The 19,262-nt window shown below is 40.4% G+C and overlaps 1 protein-coding gene and 1 pseudogene across 6 annotated transcripts in view; both read left to right on the forward strand.

Annotated features, from left to right (window-relative positions):
• The window catches only part of SLC24A3 (solute carrier family 24 member 3), a 454,104-nt gene that overhangs the window by 355,395 nt on the left and 79,447 nt on the right, over positions 1-19,262 (forward strand). The window lies entirely within an intron of this gene.
• Positions 7,526-7,644, forward strand: LOC118610487 (annotated as a pseudogene).

Raw genomic sequence — 19,262 nt, forward strand, 5'->3', positions numbered from 1 at the left:
CCTCTCACACCACCCTTATTTATCTTCTCACAGGCTGCTAACATCTTTTTAAACCTTGATTCTCTCATGCAATGCTTTCTGCCTGTCTCCCAGTTGTGCATGTCCACAAGTATTATAAGTAGTTTCAATAGTGAGATGAAGCTGGGGGCAATTTGTATCTGGGGAGTTTCCAGTGAAGATTGATCTCTCTCCAGATTGGAGATAAGAGTGCTGATGAAAATATGGGTAGAGCAGGTGGCCCAATGCCACCCACCATGAATGTTGATCATCTTTAGGTAGGTGGCAGTGTGAGAATATGCCTCTCAGACTTCTGAATGCAGGAAGAGTGACTGACTACCCTGGTTGCTGTGTTCTGAAATCCATCACAGCATTTGGACCAGGGTGATGCTTCCCACAGGCTGCTTCCAGTATACTAAGTATTCCTGGGAGACCTTGGACTCCTCTAACTGGTGACTTTGACTAAAGTCTCCCTGACGGCCAAACTCTCTTATAACTTAGACTTAGACTTAAACGTAAAATGTAGACTGCCACCTAAGATGCTTCTACAACCTGACCTGTCTACAATATTCCCCTGAGTCTGGTAACCTCCATCAGCATCTGCAGTCAGGCAGGACATTGGCTATTTTATTCTTTACTGTTTTTGTAGAACTGTAGGGGATGACTGGAGTGGCATTTTTAAAAGATTGCAATTGAGAATGTGATTAAAAGCTTGGAATTTGGAGTCAGACTGTTGGGACTAAATCTTATCTCTGTCCCTTGCTACCTGTATGACATTGATCAAATTACTTAAATTTTCTGTTCCTCAGTTTCCTTATCTGTAAAGTGGGTTAATAATAATAGCTTTTACCTTGCGGGGCCATTGCAGTAGTTACATGAATCAATAAATGTAAAATATTTAGACTGGCACCAAGTATATAGTAAATATTCAGTAAAAATGACTCTAGCGCAATGCAGTATCTTTCTCCTAGAATGTGCTTCCTTCAGGGCTCAGCCCAAGCCCTTCCTCTCCTGGCAGCTATCCCTTAGTGATACAGATCCACTGACTCTCCTTATCCAGACATTGATCTTTACCACAGAATTTGGGTTTTGATTCCATTCTTTTTTATTTTTTACCCACTTCGTACATGTTCTTCTAGGTCACCAAGCCAGCCTATGGGCACTAGGAGAGAAAGTGCTATGGCTCATACTTCTGTGTCCTATCCAGTGCATAATGCACAGCAAGCTCTTATTAACCAAAGACCAGCACAAATTGTAGAACTAGCAAAGTGCAGTCTATGGCTCTGAAGCCCCTCTGGATTCCGTGCGGATTCTGATTAAAGTTCTACCAGCTCTGCAGTTGCCTGTGACCCTGCTTCTGTTGACCCAGGTAGATCCATGACTTGGATCACTCTGCTATGAACACTACCACTGATAATGAATAATAAAGCTGAATTAGTAAGAGTGTTCAAAGAAGCTCAAATAATCCCATGGGTTAACATCTAACAACCCAAATATAATGGTGTGTATGTGGTGTGTGTGTATGTGTGTGTGTGTGAGTGTGTGTGTTGATTAGTAAACCCCTCCTATTTGCTCATCATCCAAGCAGTAATCCCCCTTTTTAAGCCTAATCTTTTAAGCTTTAATTTCACAGACTCTGTGGTCTTTAGCTTTATCTATGAACAGACCTCTGTGAGTTAGAGGATCTTTCCCAACAAGTTGTTTAATTCCTTTTCCATTTGATTTTATTATTGTTATTTGATTTAGTTTGGTTTATGTCTCTTTTTGTTCTATTTTTTAAAATCTATCAGGTAGAAAGCAAGTCAGGGTCTAGAAATTTTAAAAGAATTAATTATGTTCTGCCACTGGTTAGGGTTTTTTAGAAACAGATACTGAGACAGAGTTATAGGTGCAAGATGTTTTTAGGGATCAATACCTTTGAAGGAAAGGGAAAGTCAGGCTAAGTCAGGCTGTGATATAGGCTCTCCAAGCCTTGGCCAACCTGGAAGAGTTCTGGAACAAATATAGCCCATGGTGGGGCAAAACTGTCTGATCTGTGTACTGCTGCCACTCTCGGTCAATGGGTGAGTGCCTTGGAAAGACGTGACCTAAAGCAAAGTTGCTGTCTGCAGCTAAGACAGACCCAGCCCAAGGGAATTGACAGCTGGAGGCCTGATGACCACACCCCTGGAGCTGGGCAGCAAGTCCTTCCTTAAAGGGGGTTTGAGCATCACCTGTCTATGCCTGCCATGTGTGCTTTATGACTTGGACAGAGTCATCCAGGACCTTTGAGCATTCACGTGTGCCCAGTCAGGGGACAGCATTTGGGGGAAGGTGGAGTGAATCCTCAGCAACATTTTATCAAGTGCCATGACCTCCCAGTCCTCAGGCCCACTGTTCATTCTGAGATGGCTAGCCCACTGTTGCTGGGGCCACCTAACAGTAGGCACTTGAGCTAGGAACTAAGTTTCTGTGTTCAAATCACCATCAAGAAAATAGGTTCCAGGAAGTATCTGATTATCCAGAGGGCATTGGAACACCTAGGAGCCATTTAGGGATTGTGATCAGTGTTGATCCACATCCATAAGGATGTCAGCACCCCTCCAGCATCATATTCCTCCTGAAGATGCTTTCAACCAAGAGCCCAAACCTTGTTCTGTCCAAGATTCTGCTCATATAGCTTAGAACTCCTGCAAGGGCTTCTTTGAGGAATGGGAGGAAGGAAGGAGCAAATCACCTCTGCAGATGCCTGGAGTTCCCCACTAAATAGGAGATCTATGGACTAATCACCTACTCTTTCATTCCTTTAATATATATTGAGTGCCTACTTGTGGGGAACCAAGCATGTGAAACCCATGTCCTCATGAGCTTTAGATTTGGGTTGAATGCATGGCATGCCACATACCATGCTGGGTCCAATGGAAATGGCCCCAGCCTTCAGAGCTCATAGTCTTATTGGACAAAGCTCCACATGAAACTGACCTCATAGGAGCAAATCCTTGGGCCCACTTCATCTGGACTCCAGCTTCTGATGAGTTACGAGACTCTATACTAGGTCATGGAGAATGCCTAGTTAGTTCCATGCCAATGCATGTGTCCCCCCCCCCCCCGCCCCAACTCTGCCAGTGGTTGAAAGGAAAGCACACCTCTACAGCACCTCTGAGTGTTGCCCAGAGATGTTGGGCAAGAAAGCTCCAGAACTGTAGAAGCTGTGGACATATATCCAGGCCTTTCTTCCCATCACCTTTCACCAACAACAAGCAAGGAATGGAAGCAGCCTCAAAGTAGCAGGCCAAGTCCAGTGGAGCTGGGCTTGGCATTGAGGTCTTCTCACCACGAACACCAACCATGACATTTGATTCAGAGCAGATCTTGGAGAGCAAACAGTAGTGAAACATGTGCTGTTCAAACCAAGACTGACTGTGGGAGGGCAGTCCAGGCCCCTCTCTTAAGTCAAGAGCCAGGGGCTGTCCTGGGGGAGTCTGCCACCCATGGATGGTCTGCATCTCCAACTACCTAACGATCACATACTTTCCACACCCACTCCAGCCCCATACACTTTCTGCCTGAGTCACAGGAACAATTGTAAAAAGAAACATTTCATAAGAAGAGCAGTGATGTCCCAGCAGGAATTTTTGGTCCTTGGTTCAGACGAGGCCGCATGTTACATAACTGCGAGGTAATGAAGACGGGGAAGCTCTAGGAGCTGTGGGACTTTTCTTTTTGATCTCTCACTTCCAAGCCAGATCCCAGGGAGCTTTAAAACTCCCCTCATCCTATTTTAAATGATCTCATTTCAGGTGTTTTTTAATCCTTCCTCACTTTGAATTGGCTTCTCCTAGCATTTCCACTGAGCATCGCCTTGAAATTTTCAGAGAAGAAGTGCCACTCCGTTTTAAAACACATTGGTTACCAGTAGTGGGGAAAATTAGGGATGATGTTCAATTAGTTACCAGTAGAGGGGAAGATTAGGGATGATGGTCACTGATGGAGACCCCCAAAGAATGCTCTCCCACTTTCCAGCCCCACGAGTGGAATGGGTAAGAGTGCAGACCAGAGTTAGGCTGCTCAGTTCACATGCCAGCATCACCACCACATTAGTTAATTAGCGCTGCCATAACAAAGTACCACAGACTAGGGGGCTTTAACAACAGAAATTTATTTTCTCAGAATTCTGGAGGCCCAGAGGTCTCAGAACAAGGTGTCGGCAGTGCTGGCCTCTTCTAAGATTCCTCCTTGGCTTTTGATGGCAATCTGCCTTCACAGAGTCTTCCTTCTGTGCATGTCTGTGTCCTAACTGCCTTTTCTTTCAAGAACACCAGTCATATTGCATTAGGACCCAACGACACAACCTCATTTTACCTTAATCACCTCTTTAAAGGTTCTATTGCTAAATATAGTCACATTCTGAGATACTGGAGGTTAGGGCTTCAACATATGAATTTTGAGGGGACACAATTCAACCATAACAACTTTGTACTCACTGTGTACTAAGTAGGTAATCTTAAGCAAGCATTTTATGCCTCTTGTGCCTCTGTTTCTTCATCTGAAAAATGGGCATAGTGATAATGTCTACCTAGTCAGATTGTTATTAGGATAAACCGAGTTAATACCTCATGAATTAAGTTTCAGTTCAGACATCCAGAACAGGAATAGTTATTATTTCGGAGAGAAGAGCAAATTTTTGAAGCATAGCCTTTTCACTCTAGGGATCCACTGAGGTAAGGCATGCCCAGCTCCATCCTCAGATTCAGAAAAGGTCTGTGGCCAGTTATTTTTATTGTTTGAGAGTGCCGAATGGTTGGGATTCCCACAAACCAAAATGTAAACATGTGGCAGGGTGGTCACCAGGGAAAAACAGATCTCCCAGCCAACCCCCCATCATAGCTTCCCAGCACCCACACACCATCCCATCCCATACCTGCCCAATTGTCCAACTGCAGTGGCTTAAAACATGGCAGCAAATTCCTTAACCCTCCTTTCATCAAAAAATAGAGCCTAGTTACCTTCTCTTCAAAAGTGCTTCCCTTTCAGCAAATACAGTGAGATAGAAGTGACATTTTGTGGCCTCCAAGGCTGGGTCATAAAAGGAAATGAGACTTCCCCTTGTCTCTCTCTCTCTTTCTCGGGATATGGACCTTTGGAGCCCTGAGCCATGCTGGACACACTATACCGGGTAGAGAGAGATGCCTGAGAAGCCTTAGATTTCCTGCCCCAGCAATTTGGATGTTTCCAGCCCAGATACCAGACAATAGGCAACCTTTACAATATTCCAGTCTCCAATCTTCAAGCCACCCTCAACTGATATTGACTAGAACAGAGAGGAGCTGTCCCCAAGGACCTACAAGATCTGTGAGCATGAGAATGGTTGGATTTTGCCATTAGGTTTTGGAGTAACCTCTCATACAACTGACAGAGCTGGAACACCAACATAGCTAAAATCCAACCACTTTGGGGCAGGTTTTGTAGGGTGCTTCTCATGGCTACAGCCCTTCCCTTCTGTGCATTAAGTTGTAGATCTATGATAAGGAAATCTACAACCTTTTAATGTTTGTGTTATATTTATATTATTGAAAACTAACAAAAAGAACTTTTGTTTATTGGCCAGTGACAGTTGATAGTTTTTAAAGATCAGTTCTGGTTATGGCTTGTCATGTGAGTGATAAGTTATGACTGTAAATTAAGTTATGACAAGGGGAAAATTTTAACAGGAAGATTAATCAAGAAGGAAAAGATTGAGGGAAGAGGAAAAAAGGGCATAGATGATAGAGGCTCTGTTCATCCCTCTTGCGAACAAATCAAAGTTGTGACAGGAACAAGGAGAAAACAGCAAAGAAAGTCACCTGGGATCTAGAGGAACAGAAGCACTACAACTAGGGAGAGAAATAATTAATCAACCTGCAATGGTAGAAGGTAGGAGGGGGAGAAGAAGTGAGGCTGCCCGGTCCTGAGTCGCTGAATGGGACAGAGGATACGGCAGCAGCGGATGCTTCTTAAAGGGGCCACGTCTGCAAGAGGAATTATGCGGTGAGGGACCTGCTTGCTCTGAGCACCAAAACTGTGTTGGTTGTTCCAAGGGCACCAGGGACTCACAGGGGGACACTGAGTTGTCGGAGTGAGGGCCAGAGGCGAGGCTCACTCCTTACAGAAGTGCTGGCAATATCCATTGTTCCTCTATTGAGCGCCCCCTCCCCCAGTGTGTGGACTCAGCACAGCCATGACTGAGATGTCATCAAAATGGATAACAGAGGTCAATCCACCCAGAGGATTCCATGAAACTCCACCTCCCCTAATTCACAGCCCCACCCAAGCCACATCCAGGTGCATCCTAGGTGAGTCAGATACTCCTTGCTGAGCAGCCACAAGACACTGGTAGCACCGGGAAGCTCAGAGAGTCCCACAAAAGATGAACCCAAAGAGGCCCACACCAAGACACATCATAATTAAAATGCCAAAGATTAAATACGAAGAGAAAAATCTTAAAAGCAGCAAGAGAAAAGTATTTAGTTACCTACAAGGGAACACCCATAAAACTGGCAGCTGATTTCTCAAAAGAAACTTTGCAGGACAGAAAGCTTGGTACAAAATATTCAAAGTGGTGAAAACTCAGGATCTACAACCAAGAATCCTTTATCTAGCAAAGCTATCATTTAGAATCAAAGGACGGATAAAGAGCTTCCCAAACAGAAATATGCTAAAGGAACTCATCGACGCCAAGCCAGTATTACAGAAAATGTTGGAGGGACTTCTTTAAGAAGGGAAAACATGTATCAAAAACAGGAATAAAGAATGATAATAACTACATACCGATCAACAAGTTCCTCAAATGGAAAAGAATTAGGTGCTCCAACCAAAAGATAGAGTGGCTGAATGGATAAGAAAAAAGACCCCTATGTCTGCTGCCTACAAGAGACTCACTTCAGATTAAAAGACACATAGATACTAAAAGGAAAAGGATGGCAAAAGATATTGCCTAAATGGAGCTAAAGGGTATTGTGCTGAATGAAATGCATCGGATAGAGAAGGACGAATATCACATGAATGTACATATGGAACCTAAAGAACAAAATAAACAACAACATCAACAACAAAAGTGGAAATAAACTCAGATACAGAGACTGTTTAGAGGGCTACTAGATGGGAGTGTTTGGGGGCACGGAATAAAAAGGCAAAAGGATTAAGAGGTACAAAAGGATAGTCGCAGAATAGTCATGGAGACGTAGAGTGTAGTATGAGGAAGATAGTTAATAAGAAATATGTAAGGGGGATGAGGGGTACTAGATTTCGTGGGGTGATCACTTTGCAAGTCATATAGATTTCTGATCACTATGTTACATAACTGAAACTAGCATATTATTGTATGCCAACAATAATTTAAAAAGAACTCATTGAATTGTACAATGTAAATATAAGCAAATAATTGTCTATTATATTCCAATAAAGCTGGGATGGGGGCGGGGGAGGCGGGAAGGGGAAGAAAGAAAAGATGTAATAATGGGGAATACCTATGGTTTTAGGACACTATTCTTCAGGGAAAAAAATTACTTAGGTCTATGGCCATGCTACTCTGAACAAGCCTGATCCTGTCTGATCTCAGAAGCTAAGCAGGGTTGGGCCTGGTTAGTACTTGGATGGGAGACCACCTAGGAAGACCAGGTGCTATAGGTATAAAAAATAATAAGGGATTGTAAGCTGACAAGGTTCTTGCAATCTGTGAGGTCAACCAAGGGTTTCCTCACCTAAAAAAAAAAAAGGAATAAAAAGAAATGTTTAAGACCTACGAAACTATTCACAAGACACTGCCATCTCCCAAAATTCCTCCTCTGCATCCTCTGCACTTTCAGAGGAACTAAACCACTTTTTTTCTTAGCTGACTCATTTTGTAATCCCCGGTGTTAATTCAACAACTGGGAATTCCATCAAAATCTGCCTAACCTCAGGGTTTTTCAGCATATCCAGGTTATAATCCCGCAAAGTCTCCCCATATCACCTTTACTAGTTAAGCAATCTTTTATATTCAGGCAGCTTCCAACATGTTAGAAATAAGATTAAATGGTGACTCTTTTCCCTTTGGGATAAAAGAAGTGATGAATTAAGAGTCTTAAGAGTCTGCGTGCCGTCAATCTTCTTTAAAGAAGGGTAGCTTGAAGAAATAATGATTGCACTTTAGCATCTCAAGTTCAAAGCTCTTTAAAACTAGTACATTCTTCAGTGCTCTGCAATGGGACACCTTGTAAATGGTGAGAGATAAGGCATTCTTAAGAGAAAGAGATAGGAAGGAAAAGAACTAACATACCGTTTGATGTTAACCCTTGACAACAGGGCAGAGGTTCATCTGCAGGGCAGGCAGCTGCAGTGTCTACACCAACTGTCATCATATGTCACTGGGGCACCCAGCACATTGATGAGGAAATCAGATGAGACTCCACCTGCTGGGACATTATTGAGTCTTCTGTCTTGGGTTTGCAGAGCAGCTGGAAGGGTAATTCATTTGTTCTTTACCTGAGAAAAGAGACTTGAGCGTCTCTGTCCTAGAATGAGGGACCAGAGAGGAGAATATTTGTTGAGCTGGAGGAAGCTGTAACTCTGACCTCTTTTGGAGTCTGCAATGCAAAGGGAGAGGGGGAGAATGTTGGGCTTCCAGCTTTCATTGCATCTGCAAAGCCCAAAGACATTTCTCAAGTCCTGCAGAATGAAAATATCACTGGCTCTGAAAAGCTTTCTTACCTAAAAAGTAAAACTTTCTGAACTGCCAATTTCTTTCTGGTGTGGATTTGATTTGAAAGATGCCTTTAAGATTTTCTATTATCTTTCTTTAGTGGCCAATTGAGAGTTCATTTTCCAAACCCTCATTCTCACCATCTGGAGGTAATTAAAGGAGGCAAATAACGTAATTTCTAACAATCCCCCCCAAATTCCACCAAACTTCCCGCCCTTAAGGGTCTCTCTTAATTGACATCCGCCCACACTTGTGCCTTCCTCTCTTCTAGCAGCAGTCATGCAGGGATGCTTGAGCAGATTTCCAAGACTGACATTATCAAAGCAGTATATTCAGAATAGATTCACTTTCCCTAGATCTCTTAACTCCTTGAATAGTCACTCTCACCTACCCCTTCAGCAGTATCTCTTAGCCCTTAGACCTAACTACTTCAAGCAGTGTATATAGGCAGAAGGTTTCATTTTTGTTGTTGTTTGCTAAAAATACTTAATATTGATCACCCATATGAATTGGACTTTCATGTTCTTTCTCAGTGTTGGTCCTGGTCCCTTCAGGAATATTAGATATTCCCTTCAGGAATATCTAATTCTCAAACATGAGTGAAGTATTCCTTTGTAGTAGAACTTGCACCCCTTAGATATGTCCCAAATGTCTATTTATGTCTAGACTAACATTTCTCAAATTTTAATGTGCACATGGATCACTGGTGATGTATTAAAATGCAGATTCTGATTCATAAAGTTTGGGATGGGGCCTGAGATTCTGCACTTCTGACCAGCTCTTAAGTGATGCGACTCCTGCCATACACCAAACCATATTAAAGAGCAAGGCTGTAGGGCATATCCAGTCTCCTGCTCTTGCCTTCTTTCCCAGAACCACATGCTCAATCCCCTTTGCTTCAGAAACTCTCCTCTCAGCTGGTCTGCTCATGTAGATTATTACCATGAGTCACTAAAGCCCAGAAAGGCCAAATCTCCTGATTGCAAATGCAGACCTGTCATTCTCATCAGCCCCTCCATCCAATGTCAGAAGCCCATTGAGCTCTTCCCTTGTGCCAACATCAGGGAGTTGGTGAGTTCCAAGTTCCTCTGCTCAGGAAGCTCCTGCAAAGTCAAAAACCCAGGAAGAGAACCAGATGAGGAAGCAATAAGAGTACTGAAGTGCAGGATGCACACACCAGCACCATAAGACTTCTTGGAATTGAGAGAAGCAGTCAGAGGGGCTTGATGCAGGATCAGCACCAGGTGCTAAGAAGATGTGTCAAAAAGGAGGAAGATTGTGACCAGAGTAAACACAAACTCATTGGGAGGATGAGATGGGACCATTAAGAGGCTATCCTGATCATAGTCAATGCAGGTTTAAGAGAATACAAAATGGGGAAACTGAGTCAGTGTAGCCAGGTAATGTCTAGAGAGTCTCTGAGTGAGCTGGTACTAGTGCTTAAAGGTAGCTCTCTGCTTGTCATCAAACCAGCAGCCAAATTCATACCCTTTGAGGAATGGTTTCTGATCAAAAAGAGCTGAAAAATGAAAAATCTGAGGGAGCAGGGTTTAGAATGCTTTCACTCTCATTCTTAAAGTTTGTGTAGACTTCTAAAAGGCCATTTGCAATACACCATACTTTTGGCTAAACTGGGGACTGTAGTTTCTGAAAGCAAACTTTACATTCCAACCATGCTGGATTATTTTCCAACCTTGGAGCATAAAGATGCATTCAGATGCATTCAATTATAAGGGTTCTTTGTTTGTTTGTTTGTTTGTTTGTTTGTTGAATTTTTGTTTTTTTTTTAAACAAGAGAAGCTATCAAATGCAGTGACTCATGATTTGAGTCTTTGATCAAGCCAAAAAAGGGTTCCTATCGGCAGCTCCCCCATCTCTGTACTTTGGAGAACTTGCCCAGGAAGCTTGAAAAATCACAAGCTCATTTTGCTATTGTCCATTTTATTCTGATGGTGGCAACTCTCATGTCATACAATCTTTCTTAAAATGAGTAGCAGTTCTTGGCACTAAACATTTAATTAAGCTTTATAACTTTATGTGCTGACGGCCAGCACCCAGCATCCTCAGCTCTGAAACAGGAGCTGTAAAAAGGTCAGCAAGCCAGTGGCTACTTTTGCAAAGGTTTATCCTTTCGATAGGCTTCAGTTTTAAATGGATAGTATTTATCAAAGGTTCATAATGTAGTGGGCTTGTTCAACACCCTGCCCTCTAGAATTGTGCTAATGGCTAATATGGTAGCCATTAGCTACATTTAAAATTAATTTTAATTAATTAAAAATAAATGAAATTTAAAACTCAATTCCTCAGTTACTCCAGTTACATTTCAAGTGTCCAATTATCTGTGGGTAATAGTTACCATATTGGATCATACAGATTACAGGCTATTTCATAATCGTAGAAAGCTGTCTAGTATCTAAGCATATACATTATCTTGATACCCAGTGATGGATAGAAAATGTGCCTACCAGGATGTAAGCAGAACATCTAAGGAAGAAAAGCAAATATGTGTTCCTAGAAGAAAGACCACATCTGTTTCACCCCAGGTGAGCTGAGTGACATCCCGTGGCTCCAGAAGAAGAGAAGGAGTTGAAAAGCATACAGGATTCTCCACAAAAGCCTCTTTTTCCGAACTAGCCTAACCACTCTAGCTGTTGTCAGGAGTCAGGACATGGATGTCCCTCAAAAGAGCCAAGGCCTTAAGAAATCCTTTCAGGTCTCCCTTCCTATTACTTTTCTTAAAGAACTTACACGCTTAGCTTGGGTGCCTCTAGCTCTTGTTCCAAGGCCTCTTTACCTGGCATTTGCCTTTCTGCCCAGCCCCTTTTCTCTGATGCTTTGATTGAACTCCTCTTGGCTTGACATTTCCTTGGCCTCTGAAGATCATTTTTTCAGAGTCACTCAGTGACTGCTCTGCAGGCAGTGGGTCCAGAATCCTGGAACTCATGTTTAGAATAGTGCCTGAGACACTCACTTATCTGAAAAGGAGCTTCAGACATGTTGGCCCTGTCAAAATAAAGCTTTATTTTAAGTCAGCTATTGCTTTGTAACACACTGCCCATAAATCTCAGTTGTACACAATAAGCATTTACTTCTCAGATACCTGTTCATTCTGGGGCACAGATTGAGATAGCAGCAGCTATTTAAAGGAATGTCTTATGCTGATGGCAGGAATACAATAGGGAAATAAAACATGCCAGACCTTTTCGTTCTGGGCTCAGAAATGGTGAATCATCATCTCTGCTCTCATTTCAATGTCCAAAGTAAGTCACATCACCAAGTCCTTAAAAAAAAAGAAGGAAAGAAAAAAAATTCAGTCTACCATCTACCTTCTATAAGAAAAACTGTAAACTATGTGGATTAGAATGTGGATCCAGAGTAAAGAATTAGGGTCAAAAATTGAGCCTGAGACACTGTGCTAAACCACTTACCCAGATCTTGAGAAGAAAAAGTGAACCAATCAGACAACTCACGCTCATTGAGTTCTGACTCAGTATATAAATTCCAGATAGTGTCAGTTAAATATTGTTGTGTAACAAACTATCCAAAAATTTAGTGTCTCAAAACAACCAATTTTTTAGGGGAATCATTTTATAAACTATATAAATGCCTAACCAATGTACTGTATACTTGAAACTAATAAAATTTAAAAAATTACTTAATTTAAAAACAAAATAAAATAATTTTATATAGTTGATAATTCTGTGTGTCAGCAATTGGAGCTCAGTTGATGATCCTTCTCATCTGGACTGCTCTTGGCTGGGTTTGTTTAATGCCTCAGGCTTGGTAGGCTGCCCTTTACATTCTCTAGTAGGCTAACCCAGGCATGTTCACTTGATGGAGGAAGATTTCTCACTGAGAGTCCTCTAGAGACTGAGGCTTGGAACTGGCGCCCCACTACTTCTGCATCATATGGCTCAAAGCAAGTCAGCCCAGGTTCAAGGGATGGAAGAGGAAATGGTTTCTACCTCTTATTGAGAAGAGCTTCAAATAATCTTGGGTAAATTTTTCCGATCTATTAAATGCTCCAAAGTATATATTACGCAATTAGAAATAAAAATAAAAGACTTGGTCCTCATTCAAAATTTGCCATACAGAGGCAACCTGAGGAGGGAAAAGCATAAGTGCAGGTAGAGTTCAGAAAAGGATATGTCTCTTTTTTTAATTTCTCCCCCTATGCAGTGGGACATCATTGCATGTCCTGTCTTACTAGATGAGACAACATTTAAAAGCATGATGATGTTATATATCATGATAACAGCCAGTTATTATTAACCCAATATTACACCAACAGCAATTCACTGGGTCTGAATTTATCAAGGCGATCCCATATATGTCCATCCTTAGCCAGTGCCACCTGTTTCTTAGGGATTGAGTTGCAGCTGTTAATAACAGTTGTCAACAACAGCTGTAATAATAACACTAAACCACCAGCTTCTACATTTTCATTCTTGCTGGGAGCCAAAGTGACTATAGGGGTATATTTATTCAGGAACAGTTGGCCACTAGTGACTGTAAGTAGTAAATCCTTAAAATATATATTCTTTCCATAGAGTACTAGTATTCCATTTCATCCCACCAAGAGTTTTAATGCAACTCCCTCCTACTTCAGATGCTTTTAATATACTCATCTTGTTCAAGTTTCTTTTGGATTGTCCTTTCTCCAATTTTACTGAATTCTCTTTTCCCATTCATCTATGGGAATAGTTTGTTCATTTTCCATCACCGACCCTAGCTTTGTAGAGCATTGGTGAATTTGTTTTAGTAACAGTTATTTCTTAATAGTACTGGGATTATAAAATATTTCAACTTAATAATAGTCACTTAGTCCAATTAAAATCCATCAGAATTGAGAAGAAAGGAAAATTACCATTTATTGAGCGCCAACAACATTCAAGCTCCACAGTAAGAGTTGACATTATCCTGTTCATCTTTATGTCAGTCCCCAGAAAAAGGTAGATTATTATTTTCATGTTTCTGTTGAGAAAGCTGAGGCTCAGAACAGTGAAGCACTTTGCCTAGGTTCTAGGATGAGAGTACAAAAGAGTGAGAATATTATTCATGTCACTGATGACAAAGCTGTGATATAAGTTATATGTAAAGTAAGTCAAAAATTTCAATATTTTTCTCGGAAATATCTTTTTGTACTTTGTTCATAGTATATGATAAAAAATTGGGTGTTTAATTGAGCAGAATCAAATCCATCTTTAGAGTAACAATGCAACTTATTTCAAGAGTAAGTGATTATTTCTTGGTCCTTTCCTCCTGGAATCTGCATAGGTCTTCCCAGAGAAACATAAGAGACATTAAGCTTAAGTGATTAGTGCTTCCTTGTAAACTGTTCTTCCTCAAAGTTAATGCTCTGTATACACCACAACCTGGAAACTTTACATAAAATTACTCTGGGAGTCTTGCTCCGCCCAAGTATTCTAACCACCAGGCATCAGCAATAAGAATAAACAATGTTGATGTAAAGGGAAAAAATAGTTTTTATGGGCTAAGTCCTCCAATTCTTAGAAGGCTTTAAGTATTTCAATTACTAGCAATGTGCCTATTTGATCATTTTCCCCTCCCCCTTTCAAAATGAACATGCATTGTCATGGAGAACCAGTTGAATACTGGGAAAAGATCAGATTGACTACTAAAGGAGATCGTAGACAGGAACTTGGACCCCTAACTTCTTACTGAAGACCCTTTCAACAAGAATATACAACCAGGAAAGGTCTGACCTACTGGAGATCTACAAATTGACCAGGAATAAAACCCAGTAGAGCACTTCAGACTCCATCATTATCTCAAAGGCAATGGTGAACCTTGTCAAGGTCATATTCAGAGTCTGAGTGCAATGGGTACTTAGGAAAGGTCTAAGGAAATGAAGGTGCTTTGGGGGGATCATTCTCTTAAAGGATATGCCTACTACCAGGATGCAGTTACTTGGCTGTATTCTTTTAAGGAATGGTATAGTTGCATACAAGACATTCTTCCCAGTCATTATCTCCTCATTTTTACATGTAAAAATATTGTTGTTATTCCATTTTGGCTGGATTTTCTAATTTCTTGACTCTCTCTCCCACTATCACCATAGTACTTCCACCATGCAAGACTTGGCCTTTCTGGAGCAGAGAGAAGTCCTGTACTTTAGTTTCAGCACTCATAAGCCTAACATGATTTTTGCTTTTAAAAACCCCAGGGTCACTTACACCTCTTATCAACATAAAAGAGTCCTGACTCTTGTGTTTACTTGTCAGATGGGTTGAGGATAAACAAAAAGGCATAGAATGAAAACTATTAAATATTCTTGGTGGATTATTATAAAATAAATAAAGAAGCTGTAAGATGAAAGGAAGGAAAGAATAAGTCGTGCCCATTCAACATTATTTTAATTGTTCCACTACATTAGTTAGCAGAAGAAATGGTGCCTTCATTTGAAAAGAATGTTCAGTTGAGTGATTTCTGAACTATTTAGCTGTCAGAGTTGTTGAACAAGTGTAAACACTGGGTAATGATAAATGACAAGGATTTCACAAGGAGACATGTATTAGCACAAGTGGAAGCAAATTTGAAGTAACTTTAAAGAAAATTTTAATCAGCTGCCAAATTAAAGAGATACCTTAAGAAAATACCTGTGAAAGTGGGGCTGCTCATATTATTGATGAGTAAGGTGTGCATCAGACTGAGGTTAGCTAGATGGTGGAATAGAAAGCCCCAAGTGTTCCTCCCCCAATGGAGACACTGACTTAACAACAATAATATAGACCAAATATATGAACCATATAATTGCTTTTGTGAGCACATATCAAAAGCCAGTTGAGAAGCTTCAGCACCTCCGGATTAATGCAAGGCCAAAAACAGATGCATTGGATCAGGTAAGAAGATCCATTGCACTTACCTGCCATACTCCATTCCCCTTCCAGCACAGTGCAGTATGATTGGGAGAAAACTCCCAACTCACTACCTCTCCCTTGGGTGGGAAAATAAAGATGGAATGCATGTTCAATGTTCTGGCTTTTTAGGATATTGCCCAAGGGACTGATTTCTGTTTTGCTTGACTCAGACCACTGACAGGAAAGGTGATAGTACACTTCGGATGCCTAGGGGCCACTGAGAACAAGGGTGAGCCCCTTGACTGGCCATAGCCCCGGAAAGAGTGCAGTACCTCAGACAACCACCAAAGGGAGCGCATGAGTAGAAGCAGGCATATTTCTTTAGCTGGGAAATTACACACAAAAGACTAGAAGAGTTGCAACCCCAGAAAAAGTTTGAGAGGCCTGCAGAATCTCTAGCTGGGCTGATTGCTGAAGATTTTCCCCTATATGAAGATAATATGTAAAGACTGGGAGAAGTAGCAGGTTTTTAAAAATGCCCAAATCTCAACAAAGATCACGAAGCATACCAAGAACCAGGAAAACAGGTCAAATTAAAGGATCAAATGAAATCTCCAGAAACAAACCCTAAAGAAATGAAAATCTATAAATTATCTTCAAAGAAATCAAAATAACTATCATAAAGATGCTCAATTAGCTAAAAGAGAACACAGATAACTAGGTAAAATCAGGGAACTAGTGTATGGACAAAATGAGAATATCAAAGAGAGAGAAACTATTTAAGAAAAGAACCAAATAGAAATTCTGAAGCTGAAGAATCCAGTAACCAAAATTAAAAATTCACTAAAAGAGCTCAACAACAGACTATCAAGTAGAATAATCAGTCAACCTGAAGGCAAGTCATTTGAAATGATCCAGCAAGAGGAGGAAAATAAATTAAGAAATGTGAAGAGAGCCTAAGGGAGTTTTGAGACACCAGTAAGCAGACCAATATTAAGCACTGTGGGAGTCTCAGAGAAGGGAGAAAGGGGCAGAAAGACCACTTGAAGAAATAATGGCTGAAAACTTCTTAAATCTGAGGAAAGAAATGGACATACAAATTAAAGAAGCTTAAAGAACTCCAACCAGCGTCAACCCAAAGAGACCTACACTAAGAGGTATTATAATCAAACTTTCAAAAGTCGAAGACAAAGAATCTTGAAAGCTGCCAGAGAAAAGCAATTCATCACATATAACAGAACTCCATAAGATTATCAACAGATTTCTAAACAGAAACTATAGGCCAGGAGGAAGTGTAATGATATATTCAAAGTTCTGAAAGAAAATAAAAACTGCCTACTAAGAATACTATATCTAATAAAACTTTCAAAAATGAAAGAGAAGGTAATACTCTCAAATAGATAAAAGCTGTAGGTGTTCATTATCATTAGACCTGCCCTATGAGAAATGGAGCCTTTCAAGTTGAAATAAAAGGATGCTAGATGGCAACACGAAAGCACATAAAAATATAAAGCTCTTTGATAAAGGTAACTACATAAACAAATATAGAATCCTGTAGTATAATACAGTTGGTGCATAATCACTGTTAGTTCTGGTATAGAATTAGAAAGACAAAATCATAAAAAATAACTATAAATTATTGGTGAATAGAGAGAAATAATCTCAAAATCTCAGTGTACATAAAACCCTGTGGAAAGCCACTTACGTTTATACATCCAAGAGGTTCCATTTTGAATAAAGTACAGCCAGGGATGAGGGAGACAATCAGAGTTTAAAACATTAGATGAAATCAAATAATAAGATTCAAATAACATATGACTTTGAAGATATCTGTTTACTAATAATATTAATAGCAATAAGTTTTGTGACAAACAGAAGCCACTCAAATACTCATGAAGTCCTTCCATGTTTGACTTGCATGACCTGGGCTGACATGAGATATGACGTGAATTTGCCGAATCAGTTTCTGGAATCCTCATTTCATTTGCTGCTTATGCTAACCAGGTAACTGGCTTTGTTTTGAAAGAAGTTCTGATAATAAAAATAAATAACAAGTTAAGATCAAGGAGACCATTGGAGAAAGAAAATGACTCTAATTCTGGTTCTAGAACATTATCCCAGAAGAATAACAAAATGCAACGGTCTCAAAGTCTTCTTTAGCTAAAAGATATTTTCTTCTACAATATTGCAGTTATCCTTTTCCATTTGACTCAGAAATATTTAACTTCGTATTTTTATTTAACTTCATTTTCATGTCTGTGACATAAGCCAAACTCCAAAATCATTTTTAATGCATCTAATCAGACTACAATAGAAAAAGACTGACTTTGTACATAGGGCTGGCCAGGAGGCATTCCCCAGGGTGAAAATGTGCCCCAGAACGAAAACAGTGAGAAAGGAAGGGTCTTCATAGAGGGTGCTCTGAAAATATCCTCATGGAATTTAGGTGCTGGCCATCTAGGAGTTAGTCGTGTGGATGGAATGAGTTAGCTACTTAGAAGTAAAAACTAATTATATTAATAATTATGAAAAATGTAGTCACTGTGAGCATGTCAGAACACACGTGGAATATGGATTCTAAGTATTTTATTATAAAAAATATTGAGTGACAAGTCATAACCTTGTTTTGTTTTGCAAAATAATGTAACCACATATCTATTGTGGAATGTTTAACATAAAATCAAAATATATCAACTCTTCCTTTTTATTATTTCCTTCAGTATAGAGTACTAATGCCTCTGTCACATTTTGGATGATCAGGAAGAGCAAAGAGGATAAATGTAATGGAAACATCATTCTGTGTGATTTTCATATTAGTGGGATTTGTGTGGAAGGTGGGTAGGTTGAAATTATGAGCTTAAAAAAGAATTTTGCAATTATCTTTTATTCTATCATAATGAGTAAGCCTCTCTGTGAGCAATGCAGGGACTGTTTTGACCGCACCCTAGGCTCAGAATTCAGTGTTACATTATTCTTTGGGACCAAGAATGAGTCCCAGGCTTCTGTAAATTTGGGCTGTGGGTCCTGAGACGATCCACATAGCCCAATCCTGAGCAATGTTAAAGCTCCCCTGTGGGCTGGCAGAGAATAATGCAGAGGTTAAAAGTGTGGGCTTCGAACACGGACAAACCTTGAAGACATTATGCTGAGTGAAATAAACCAGACATAAAAGGACAAATACTATGTGATTCCACTTATATGAGGTATCTAGAGTAGTCAAATTTATAAAAGTAGAATGGTGGTTGCCAAGGGCCAGAGAAGGGAGGAAAGGGAAGTTATTCTTTAATGAGTACAGAGTTTCAATTCGAGAAAGCAAAGATGGATGATGGTGGTGGTTGCACAACAGCGTGAATGTACTTGATGCTACTGACGTGTGCACTTGAAACTGGTTACAATGGGAATTCGTTTGTATATTTTACCACAATAAAAAAAAAAGTTTAAATAAAACAACGTGGGCTTCAGACTCTGGCAAATGTTGAGTCCGAATCTGACTGCTCTTCTCATCTGTGGCAAGTCTCTTCGCTGTTCTAAGTTTCCATTTGCCTCTCTGTAAAATGGGAGTAACCTTGTACATCAGCATAGGAAGAGTTGATGGAAGAGTCAGGGATTGTGACAGCTACATTAAAGACACTCTGCTCCCCTCAGGTCCAGAGTTTTGGGGCCCAAGTCGGCCTAAAGAGAACAGGATACTTTTTATCTGAAGAAAACAACTTGAACTATATTCTTATTCAAACCTTTGCTGTGCA

Source organism: Rousettus aegyptiacus, unplaced genomic scaffold (assembly GCF_014176215.1).
Source record: "Rousettus aegyptiacus isolate mRouAeg1 unplaced genomic scaffold, mRouAeg1.p scaffold_m13_p_12, whole genome shotgun sequence".
Lineage (NCBI taxonomy): Eukaryota > Metazoa > Chordata > Mammalia > Chiroptera > Pteropodidae > Rousettus > Rousettus aegyptiacus.